This window comes from Microtus oregoni, unplaced genomic scaffold (genome assembly GCF_018167655.1).
Source record: "Microtus oregoni isolate MIOR12 unplaced genomic scaffold, Mior012 000067F_ref0000223, whole genome shotgun sequence".
NCBI classification, from domain to species: Eukaryota; Metazoa; Chordata; class Mammalia; order Rodentia; family Cricetidae; genus Microtus; species Microtus oregoni.
In genome coordinates, this window is record NW_024543974.1 from 1,250,531 (window position 1) to 1,263,623 (window position 13,093).

Here is a 13,093-nt window from a genome sequence, read left to right on the forward strand (position 1 = left end):
TATGTTCAACTGCTGGACTCACGTCAGAGTTTTTTGGTAAATAGGTATTCCTCCATTATGTGCTATTTCCTCCCAGGAAAGAAAATGGTAGCTGGGCGGTGGTGGCACACGCCTTTGATCCCAGCACTTGGGAGGTAGAGGCAGGTGGATCTTTGTGAGTTTGAGGCCAACCTGGTCTACAAGAGCTAGTTCCAGGACAGACTTCAAAACTATAGAGAAATTCTGTCTTGAAAAACCAAAAAAAAAAAAAAGAAAGAAAGAAAGATAATGGTAGAGGAGAGAGGAAAATGTCAGTATATACTTCAAAATAATATAAAGACAAAAGAATCCCAAATGCCATAGAGTTGCTTAAATGGGGCCCCGTATGGTTCAAAGAGGGGAAGAGAACACGAAAATGGCGTAGGTAGGCCCCTCCCTCCCGATAAAGTCTAGATTCCACATAAAGGGCAGTAAATGTAGAGTCACATTCATCAATCTTCTATTAGCTCACCCTGTGGTCACTTTGATGTAGGTTTCCTGCAGCAGCAGAAATAATTCCTGTGTGGCTGGTACACACTTTCATCTCCCCTTTCCCTGATCCCACTCCCAGCTTTGAGCAGGGAGGCTTGGGGGTTCAACAGTGAGCTAAAATCCACACAGAAGGACTGATGTTTGGTGTGCATCACATGGATGAGTATGCTTAACTCAAAAGGCATTGAGCCCAGTGAGAGGACAGCCTTCTTGCACCAGCTGCTTCCATCAATCACCTTTACTTAGGAGTCAGAACTTCCACTTGACACATCTTAGGGAAACTGTGTGATCTTCAGAACTGGCTGGCTGAGTGGCTTGTATGACAACTCAGAGTTGACACCCTGCAATGACATGAGCTGGGGCTCAGAGAGGCCTAATTATGTATGGTTGAAGGCAGCTTGTCTTGGCCCCTTGAGGCTTTGGGTTGACATGGTGTCATGTAGGTAGCATAAGAAAGAGTGAGTATGTCAAGATGATCAGAGAAGGACAGAGAGGAACCACACACATGATAGACAATTCCCACAAGAAAAGAGTTGGAGAAAAGGTCTCAGATGTCACCTTGATTGAGATTTACCTGGATGCCAAGAATAGACTGTAAATATAAGTTTCTGTCTCGCTTAGTCCTACAGCTGTTCAGTCCCAAAGAAACACACAGAAACTTACATTAATTATAAACTGTTTGACCTACTAGCTCAGGCTTATCATGAACTAGCTCTTATGACTTATTAACCCGTAATTCTCACTTTTGTTTAGCCACGTGGCTTGGTACCTTTTCTCAGCAAAGCATTTTCTCTCGCTTCCTCCACATCTGACTGGTGACTGGGTCTCTGCCTTTCCTCTTCTCGGAATTCTCTTAGTTTGATTGCCCTGCCTATACTTCCTGCCTGGCTACTGGCCAATCAGCATTTTATTAAACCAACATGAGTGACAAATCTTTACAAAAGCATTCTCCCACAGCAGACCTCCTCTTCCAGGAGGTTGCTCTGCCTAGTGAACAGTGAGCACAAGCCCACAATTGTCATCTTAATCTGATCTGAATTTCTGTAACCACAAGAGACCAGAGACTTCTGAACCCTGCTTGACATGACATTGTGGGGTCAACAAGGCCGCCTCTACAAAGCTGGATCAAGGCAAGTGATTCCAGGGTGCAGAGTTAGTTGCTATTCACAACACTTTTTATGTCAGGGATAATTTCTTTCCAACCTCAAACCACTCTATGGTGTACACTGATAATTATTTACATTTTACACAAGGTGCTGTGATTCTACAGTTGGTGAGTAGTGGTGCTCCTAATATAAAAAATGAAAAGCCGGGCGGTGGTGGCGCACGCCTTTAATCCCAGCACTCGGGAGGCAGAGGCAGGTGGATCTCTGTGAGTTCGAGGCCATCCTGGTCTACAAGAGTTAGTTCCAGGACAGGAACCAAAAGCTACGGAGAAACCCTGTCTCGAAAAATCAAAAAAAAAAATGAAGCTAATCTTTACTGCAGCCTTAACTATGTGTTAGGAATGGTACTAAGCAGCCCTGTTAGGTGTCCTGAGAAATCTATCTTTGAGACTTTGGTCTCTTCTTTTTGCTGCTCCATAAGGAGGCTTCTTTTCCTTTGATAAAAATTAAATTATTGGCAGGGTACAGTGGCTCTGTAGTCTCAGCACTTGGGAGGCTGAGGCAGAATTGATCTGAGTGTGAAACCACCCCGTGGGGTGCACAGTGAGTTTGAGGCCACCCAGAGTTACACACCAAGAGCCTGTCTCAAAAATGAATTTAAGAAACAGATGCAAGTGTTTCTATGCTAAAGTAAAAATGTGTGCAAAATGCCACACTTGACAGAAAGCACATGATTGGCTTTTTAGTATGCTATTTCTAGAAAGATCAGGCAGTAACTTGTACATGGAAGCTCTACCCTAAATGTTTGGCTACTTGTAATAGGAGTGAAGGCCTCATCAGACGATGATGTGGGATTCCCCTCTATATGATATGAATATTTTTTTATTATTGGTAAATAAAGAAGCTTCTTTGGCCTATGTCAGGGCACAATATAGCCAGGATAGAAGAGATATAGAGAGAGAATAGGCAGAGTCAAGGAGATGCCATGTACCTCCCAAAGGAGAAAGATGCCAGAACCTTACCAGTAGGCCACTGCATCATGGTAATACACAGATTAATAGAAATGGGTTAATTTGAGATATAAGAGCTAGCTAGGAATATGACTAAGCCATTAGCCAGGAAGTGTTGTAATTAATATAGTTTCTGTGTCTGGGCAGCCAGGAAAGGAATGCACAATCTCTAGTTACAAGACTCTAGCAGGGCACAGTCCATAATTGGCTTTCTTTCTGGGGTCTATGACCTTAGGTACCTGTTGCTGTGTCCCTTACTGAGAGTCCAGGCAGACAGACCTGATGTAGGACATGTGCCTGTGTTTCCTGCCAACTGCTTCCACTGGGGCAGGCAGCACCCTGAACAGCTGGGGTATGGTCGACAGGAGGATACTGAGGCTCAGAGTAGTGAGAGCATACAGCCATACAGCTTTGAAGTGGCCGAGTCCAGATAGCAATCCAAGGCATTTGGAGCCCTTGAGAAAAGCGATTGTGCTGGGTTTAATAACTTGCCCCAAGGACACAATTCACTTTTGTAGCAACTGCTCCCGTACACTCAGGCTTCTCCATGCATTTGGGCAGTGTGGGCGAGTGATGCAGGGCTACAGTGTAACTACGGAGCCTCTTCTGCCTGGTATCTTAACTTTGGGCCCTGTGCATGAAACATGTCAAGGGGTAATAAGGCTATAACATCGTCAAAGCTTCTTGTCAAGTGTGTTTCCAAAAGTTTTATTGTTGACCGGCCAATTTTTGAACTGAATTCTATCCTGCCATGTATTAATGTGAGTTAACTAAGCAACTGTACCCTGGCATCAACACCAACTTACTTATGACACAAGACTATGCCCGTATACCTTCATTACTCAGGACTTTGCTGAGGTGGTGGAGTTTTGTTTTTGGTATCTATGTTTATGTTTTGGATTGTTATTTTCTTGTTTTCTGTACCTTTCAGGGAATGTTTCTTCTTTTCCTAGGTTTTGATAAGCGGTTGAGAGAAATCAATACCCAAATCACCTAAGCCTGAAGATTTTGTGAAGAGGCTGAGCTGGTGTCAGTTCCAGCAGGGAAGAACCAACAGCAGATCCATCCTAATAGATCTATTGACAGGAACTGGCTTGTGTGATGGCAGCAGCTACTCAGGGAGGTCTAAATTTCAGAGCACAGCCATCAGGAAGAGCAGGCTGCAAACCTGACCATGACCATTTTTTTCTTCCTCAGAAAAGCCTCCTTTCTGCTTTTAAACCTTTTAGCTGATATGTTGAGGCCAAGGGAGATGCTTGCTCTAGAATCATCTTCCTACTTAGAGCCAAATAATGGTGCATTTGAATCACTACTGCAGAATGTTTCAAAGTAGCACCCAGATTAATGTTTGAATAACTGGGCTCTCAACCACTTTGACTCATTCTGACCCACCTAGCCCAAATGTGCAGGTGTTTTCCTCAGTCCAACAACTGATTCTCTGACTCTCCAGATACCAACCACATGTTCTGTAATGAGATTACCTCTGACATGAGCTACCTAGAGATAGCCCACCTAACACGTCAAATGCCAGTTCATGTCCTAGGTTGCCGCCTGCCCTTCCAGACAACTGGCTACAAAATTCAGAGCTCTTATCATCCCCTTCTGAAGTTTAACAGTTTACTTGAGTGACTCACAGAACTCTGGGAATCACTTTACTTGCTATCACTGTTTATTATAAAGAATGTAACTCAGGAACAGCCCAAAGAAAGAGGGAGAAAAAGTTGATGAATTTCCATGCTCTCTTGGGCAAACAACGGTTGGTTTTGATGCTGAGTGCTCCCCAGAGGCCCATGTGTTAAAGGCTTGCCCCCTGGGGTGGTACTGCTGGGAGGGAATGACAGTCTGGGTTCTCACGACAGGTTCTCTGTTATAGTGGGGAGGACCCCTGGCAAGGATGATTTATCAGCTTCTTTCCCTTTTTCTTTTGTATTCTAGTGATGAAATGAATGGTTTTGCTTTGCTTTATCACACACTCCCATCATGATGGCTGCTTCACCATAGACCCAAAGCAATAGAGTCAAACATTCATAGTCTGAAATCCCTGAAAATACAATGAAAAAGCAAAGCGTTTCCATGTCTGGGTGCTTTTCCATGGCCATGTTTGTGCGCACTCATCAAGATGAAAACTCATGCATTGCTGAGCTCTCCTTTCCTGTGCTGTGCTTTAATACAGAGCAAAAAACAAGAGAGTACACGGTTTTGAGGTTTGAGTTGTAAAAATTTTTCTTTCCCTTCATAATATGGAGGACTGGAAGAGAATCCAGGAAGGATGGACTTCCTTTTTTTTTTTTTTGCTTATGAACAAAGATAGTCTTTGCATCATCACCAATGATGTTCAGGTCTATCTGTTGGGACACACAAGTGAAGCTTCAGTAGTTGGGGCCAAGAGTGATTCTGCCTGGTACAAAGTGATCCAGGTTGATACATGGGGCATAAAGGGGAAATGGCCTGGAGTCTGGAATCCTGGGATTGGGCTGTTGCTGCCATCAGGTTAATTAGTGGCAGAGTTAAAGGCAGTACTCTAACCCCAGTTTTCTGTCCATGGCATGCCCACTGTCTGATCGCCAAGGATTATGGCACATTGGGGAAAGCCCTAGCCCTGGCACACTCCTCAACAGGACCTGTGGGCTTTAATCTAAATATCCCCTAATTGTGAATTTTGGCCCAGACTGCCTCTGGCTTCCAGCAGACTCCTGCTTCCAGGCTTTGCAAGCAGCTACTTACCCACTTCAAGTAATTCTTGCCTGCTGGGATTCTGAACAGAAACACTAAGATTCTTCTCCTTTCGGTTCTATTAGGCAGGAGCCACACAGGTCCTTGGGGTCCCAGTGCTTGGGCTCACCGTATAGAATAAATTAAAGGACATGTGTTTTTGTAGATGTTTAAACCACTAGTAAAAGCATTTTGATGATGTATGGACAAGTGTAGTACATGTGGTTAACATCCCTGCACTCCCTCCCTATCATCCTCAGTCCTAGAAACCACTTGTGTGCCCACAGCTTGCCATTTTTAAGTCTGTGGAACTGAACTGAGTGGAGGGCCCTCCCCAGCCATGTTTTGTGGGACAGCTGGGAAGGGCTCAACATGTTACCACAAGACAAGACTCAGAGCCTAGCAGTCACCAGGCTGTGCTTGTGGCTAGATCTGGGCACAGAATGAAGATGATGTCAGTAGAGCTTCACATTATTTCACCCAATTAACTGAGAGTTAATTAGTATTTCCAGGTTGCTGTTTCTTCACTGCCGGAGTGGCAACGAGAGGATCACTCACTTAGAAGATATGTAACACTTAGACCCCTTAAGACATGTGGGAAAGCTTAGTTTGCCAGGGCTGCTGGAACAAAAAAAAAACATAGAACTGGGGGCTTAAAACAAGAGAAGTGGATTCTCTTTCAGTTCTGAAGGCCAGAAGTCTCAAATCAAAGCGTTGGGAGCGCTATCCTCCTTAGGGAACCTCTAAGGACTGTCCTTCTTTGTCTTCCAGCCTAAGTAGCCCTAGGTGTTGTTCCGTGGCTTCTGACTGCATGGCTCCCATCGGTTTCTTTCTCCAAATGGCCATCTTCAGTCCTGTATGTGTCTCTAGTCTCTTCTGAGGACACCATCATATTTGAATTCAGGCTCCTATAATCTTATCTTAGCTTGATTTTATCTACAAAGACTCTTTACTAAAACAGTAACAATGAAGGGGTTTGGACTTGGACAGGGAACTGAGGTCTATCTATCTGTCTATTTTCCTGCCTCACCTCCTTCCTTCATTTGAACATCCTCCGGTGACATTTGGCATCTTGGGCCCTTCTGCTATCACTGGTGCTGGGCCTAGCCTTTGCAGCCTTGCCCTTGTGGGTCACATCTATGTTGGAAGCCCCTTCAGTTAAAATATGCAGATGGCTGCCAGCTGAAATCCTTTTCAGCTCAGCCTCTCAGCTTCCTTTCCCTACATGCTAATCACAATCCCAAATAAGGTACAAAGGGGTATTCCCAAGTCTCCTGAGTCCCATCCTTGCTGGAGGAAGATCCAGACCTAGTAGCAGATGTTCCAGCTCAGAGCCTGAAGCAGTGCTGAACAAACACTTGCAGCCTGGGCCCCAGGATTCTCAGAGAGGAGGATCCACCCACATTTCTCAACACCATCTTCTTGGTGACCTCTATACAGGTTTCCACTAACCAGCTGGTGCCAAATGAACCTAGGGAATAATCTGAATAGTTCTGGTAGACAGGGCTGAACATATCTAACAGTTTTCTTAAGGTCCTAGGCCCTAGAGGAAGCCAAGCAGAGGCCCTTGTGGGGCAAAAAGAAGGTAGGCAGTCCTTAGCACTTTCCTCTCTGAGCCAACTTGCCTGGCTGCCCCACCCCAGATTTGGAGCAACTGAACCTGTTAGGACTTGCCTGCACTTTGACCTCTCTTCCAGGTAGAACTTAGCTTCAAAACTGAGCTCCACTGTATTTCATGCTTCAGCAGGTGGCTTTGTACCCTCTTCTGCTGCTGCTTCTCCATGGTTTTGGGGTTTTAGACTCAAGGCTGCCTGGCCCCACCCACTTGAGCTACTTGTCTCTACCTTTGGAGAATCAAATGCTTGCCTGGTTTTGTTATGCAATGTTTGGAGGACCAGAATACTTCTGCCCTGCAGTCCCACCAGCCAGAGGAACCCTTTCTAGGGCCCAGTCGTTTTGGTACCTTGAATAATATTCCCCGCAATGATGTCCATCTTCTAAGCCTCACAGCCTCCTGTTTCTGTTATCTTTTTTTTTTGGTTTTTCGAGTCAGGGTTTCTCTGTGGTTTTGGAGCCTGTCCTGGAACTAGCTCTTGTAGACCAGGCTGGTCTCGAACTCACAGAGATCCGCCTGCCTCTGCCTCCCGAGTGCTGGGATTAAAGGCGTGCGCCACCACCGCCCGGCCTTCCTGTTTCTGTTATATGAGCAACAAAGACTGTATTTGTGATCAAGCATGATAATCCTGGACCACCATGCTGGGCTTAAGAAGGATCATTAAGTGTCTTCATGAGAATAAGTGAGAAAGGAATAGCATAGTATAAACAGATTGGAGTAATATGCTTTGAAGACAGAGGAAGGGGCCACGAGTCAACAAAACAGGTGATCACTAGATGCTGAAAACAAAATTGCAAAATGGATTGATACCCGAGTCTCCAGAAGTAACCAGCCCTGACAGCAACTTGACTTGAGCCCTCCGAAATAAAATGAGTATCTTACCTATATCCCCAGAACAAGAAAGTCTTTTTTTTTTCCTGAGACAGGGCTTCTCTGTAGCTTTGGAGCCTGTCCTGGAACTAGCTCTTGTAAACCAGGCTAGCCTCGAATTCACAGAGATCTGCCTGCCTCTGCCTCCCGAGTGCTGGGAATAAAGGCATGGGCCAATACTGTCCGGCTAAGAAAGTCTTTTTTTAAAAATATTGTTTTAAACCACTGAAATGGTGGTAATCTGGTAGAGCAACCACAGGAAATAAATTCAACCAGGGCTCTCATCCCATGCTGATGTGGGATTCCCCTCTGTATGCTGTGAATATGTTTTATTACCATTGATTAATAAAGAAGCTGCTTTGGCCAATGGCAGGGCAGAATAGAGCTAGGTGGAAAAACTAAACTGAATACTGGGAGAAAGAAGGCAGAATCAGGGTGATGCCATGTAGCTTCTGAAGGAGAAAGAACCTTACCAGTAAGTCACAACCTCGTGGTAATACATAGATTAATAGAAATGGGATAATTTAAGATGTAAGAGTTAGTTAATAAGAAGCCTGAACTAATAGGCCAGTGTTGCAATTAATATAGTTTCTGTGTGATTATTTGGGTCTGGGTGGCCAAGAAATGAAACGCCATCTCTGATTACACCATGTTGTGTGTCCCAGCATACAGACCCGAATATCAGTGGTGATTCAGAGACTGTCTTTGCTTCATTTGAGAGAACAGGAATTCACTGGGCAAGAGATTATGGTCATTTGCTCATATATATATATATATATATATATATGACAAATCACTTATAACTTTACTTATATTATATTGTAACTCAGCAGTGTACAAAGATTCCACAAGCTCACTAACATCTTGTGCTTCTGCACATGTGTGTGTGCACATGTATGTGTGTGTACACACACATGCAAGTACACATGTATGTGGGAGTACACATGTATGACCTCTGGCTTGTACAAGCATGATATTATGTACATTGTATGATTACTCTATTGCTGTCCACCTGTTTTTTGAGAAGGGGGTCTCTTATTGGCCTGATAGTTAGGATCCTTCTGTCTTTACCTCACCAGATCTAGAATATTAAGAGTACGTATCCTGACATTCGAATTCACATCTTCATGCTTGTAACACTGTAGGTGGGTCTTCTATCTATCTGTTGCTTTCATTGGTTAATTAATAAAGAAAACTGCTTGGCCTGATAGAGTCAGAACATAGGTAGGTGGGAAAGAGAACAGAATTGTGGGAGAAAGAAAGCAGAGTCAGGCAGACGCCATGGCTCTCCTCTCCGAGATGGACACTGGTTAAACTCATGCCGGTAAGCCACAGTCAAGTGGCGATACAGATTATTAGAAATGGGTTAAAAGAATATGTAAGAGTTAGCCATTAAGAGGTTAGAAATAATGGGCCAGGCAGCGTTTAAATGAATACAGTGTCCGTTTAATTATTCTGGGGCTAAGCTAGCCGTAAGGAAGCCGGGCGGGACGAAAAGCAGGCCTGCTTACCTTATCACTACAGTAACACAAATGCTGAGCTATCACTCTTGTCCACTTAAAAAATACCAGCAGTCCTGATATGTGTAATCTGATGTTGATTAAAACAACGAAGTATTTTTTTTTGGTTAAATTCTTTCATATAATATATTTTCATCATGTTTTCACCTTCCCCCCATTCCTCCCAGATTTTTCCAAAGTTCCCTCCCTCACTGACTATATTTTTGAGTGTCTTTTGTCCTATCAGTCTTAATTAAGCAGCAGTTCATACATCTTTATTGTGAAAGGCAGACCATAAATATTTTAGGTTTTGGGGGCCAGAATTAATTCTTTCATTGTAGCAAAAGATGCCTATATAAGTGAATAACTATGGCTGTGTACCAATAAAATGCTATAAAAGCAGTGTCAAGCAATATTTGAGCCCAGGTTCATAGTTGGCCTATCCTTGCCCTTAAGAGAAGGAATACTTAGGCTAACTTTGGCATTTCGTCTCTTTGATGGGAATGTAAATTCCTTGAGGGCAAGGGCTGTATTGTTACTTCCAGTTTCCTTTGACTATAGCTAATGATTTCTCTCCTCCTCTAATGAAGAACAAAGCTGGTGGTGTGTTTCTTAGTACCTGCTACAGAAAGCATCTCAACAGAGTCACTGACATACAGATTGCCTTCACCTTTTTCTTTCCTTTCTATCCCTACAGAAATTTTCAGAACCCAGTGAGCTGATGTGAACCATCTTTCTGAGCATGAGCACGTGAGAGGCAAACTTGGCAAAGAGAAATCTCTACTTTGGCCATTATCATGAGAAACCTTCCATAGTCAATGGCTAAAAAATGTTGAAGAGAGGAGCATAAGGAATGGAAGTCTAGTCTCCCATAGTGCTTTTCTTTCTCACAATTTCCATCTGTGCTAATGTGTGTTACAGACATGTGCATGCAGGTGCACACTCCTCTGAGTACATGTGTGGAGGCCATGAGGATATCAGGTATCTTCCTTTATTGTGTATCTTCCTCAATAGATTTCTACCTTATTCTCTTGAGAACCTGAAGCTCATTGTTTTTTGCCAGGCTAGCAGCCAGCAAGCGCCAGCAATCCTTCTACCTGTTCTCCACCCCAGGCACTAGGATAACAGGTATGTACAGCCCTGCTCAGCTTTGTATGTGGGTGCTGGAGATTTGAATACAGGTCCTGATGCTTGTACAAGCAATTACTTTTATTCACTGAGCCGTGTCCCCAGGCCCTATTTGTTCTTTTTGAACCCTTCAGGTTAGAACATTTCCAACTGAAGCCTGCTATCCTGTGGGTTTAGGAACTCTTAGCTAGATTAGACCGCCTAAATGCTAATGTGAAAGGTGGGGTTTACTGGCCTTGAGAGATCCAAAGCAACGGTCCCTCCTGGTTCTGAGAAGGATCTTTGGGGGCTCCCTCAGGTGGCTAATGTGGGAACTGCTGGCTTTCTTTTTGAAGGTCCTCAAGTCTTAGCACACTTTGTGGCTACTTTCCCTGGAATAAATAAGGAATAGAAAGCCCCTGGGCTCTGAGGAGTAAGGAAGTCTATATGGGATGGGGGGCAGTTGGGTCAATGGCTATTATACGATTGAGGACATAATTAGATGGACACGCAGGAAGAAATTATGTTGGAGATGGAGTTTGAAAGAATCGGCTGCTGCTTCTCCCACCCCACCAAGAGCAGTACGATGGGCGCAGGAGAATGCTGTTGAAGAACTGCATGCAAGTTGGCATAAGCTGCGCTCCTGGGGATGGAAGAGAGGAGTTGGGAGGGAAAGAGCATCAGTATATGCCATCACACAGCAAACCTGGAACCTCTGAAGGGCAGGAGGTCGCTGCTGTCCTTTGCATGGGTTCCGTGACTTCTGTTTTGGAGTCATGGATCCCATAGTGGAATAGTTAGTTCAGAGACTTGCAGATATGGGTGCCCACTGCTCCTTAGTTTCTGTCTACTGGATCCCTCTCCAAAGCAGGTTTCCCACAGCTGCTGAACCCCAGTTCCCTGGCCTGTAATTTATTTGGTCCCTGTCTTGTCTGACATGCTGCTGAAAGACACAGTTGAAGGGCTAAATATGGTGCTCTGAGGCTGTAGACCCCACGCACATACACTGGGACTGTGGCTCTGCATTGCCCTAGCCTGGCTGGCCATTCCCTTTTGTGGTTGCTGTTGTTCCTCTAGGACAGATGACCACCTGTGCTTACTGGACACCCACTCTGTGCTGGCAGGGAAAACTGGTTGGCTCTGTCCCTCAAAGAACTTCTGGCCTGGGGGAAGTAGGAAAAAGTAAAGGTAGGAAATACATGAAATGAGGTAAAGGTCAAGAGCCATGGGCTAGGGAAACAGAGAGGAGACAGAGAAAGCTAGGATTCTGGGAAGGAAAGAACTGGTCACTCTAGACCTGCACACAGGGCCTGCAAATACACCGAGAGCAAGAAGGACAAGCTGAGGAAGTGTGTGGATGGCAGACCGTGAGTCAGTCAAGGCGCAGCTCTGCTGGAATACAGCACATGCTAGCCTGGTGGGAGATGTGGGAAGAGAGGCTGTGAGAACACAGAACCCCGCTAAAGTACGGCTGGTAGTGAAGCGGAAGCTAGAACTGTTTTAGGTCTGACATAACAGATGTAGAGAGTGGGCTGGGAGAGGGAGAGATCACTCTGCTGTCACAGCACACCTGACTTGGGTGTAGATGGTCCAGGAAGAACTAGGTCAACAACCACAGAGGGAAGAAGTTCTGAAATGGGAGCTCACCCCAACAGACATACCGGGAGCAAACTGCCTTCCTCTGGCCCCGTTTCTCCAGAGAGAAAGTATCACACAGACAGGCAAAGGCTAAGCTCCATGCTTTAGGCAGCCACTGGAGGCCATCAGTCATCAGGAGTGGAACAGGCGGGGTAGCCCCTAGGCCTTGGGCCTGTGATGAGAGCAAGTTGTGTCTTGTAGTGGCTGCGGAGAGGCTCTAGCTGCACTCAATGATCTGGGGCAGGCTACTTTAGTGGTTGAAACCATCAGCAGGGCTTGTGGGGACAGTGTCAGGCCCACCCCCAGGCTCAGTTCAGCATGGTCGGGGTGTGGCCTCGGAATGAAATTTCTTGGCAGTCGTACTTCCTCCAATTGGAAAAGAGGTGAATGGGTCTGAGTGAGGAATGTAGGGAGAGTGGTCAGCTGGGAAGTTAGGGTCTGTCTGGAGGACATGCATGCAGATATGCTTGTGCATCAGATGCATACTTGGTACCTATGGAAGTCAGAGCAGGCACTGGACCCCAGGAACTAGAGCTACAGACAGCTTGTGAGTCTCCCTATGGGTACTGGAAACTCAACTGGGTCCTATATAAGAGCAACACGTGCTCTTTACCATTGGGCCATATTCTTACCCCAATTTTTCCTTCTTGGAATTTGCAAGTTTTCTGTTATATACTAGTTAGGTGGCCCTACTACAATATCCATGCCAGACAGGCAGATGTATGCCTGCTGTACTTACTGCAGGAACTCAGAGCAGCACCCAGTCAGAGTGTGTGGATGGCACAAGTGAACAAAAGCCACAGCTGAGTCTTGACTATCTCCTACAGGATGATGTGTTGAAGGCTTGGACTCCATCTTCTGCTGCAACTGGGAAGTGGTGGATCCATTAACAGGTGTGGCCTACTGGGAGGAAGTTAGGTTTTGAGGCATGAGCTTGAATGGGATAGGGCACTGCAGTCCCAAAAGCAACAGAGCCAACCAACCAGAGAGTAAGTTCTTTAAAACAGTTCCTGTTTTTCAAGTAGT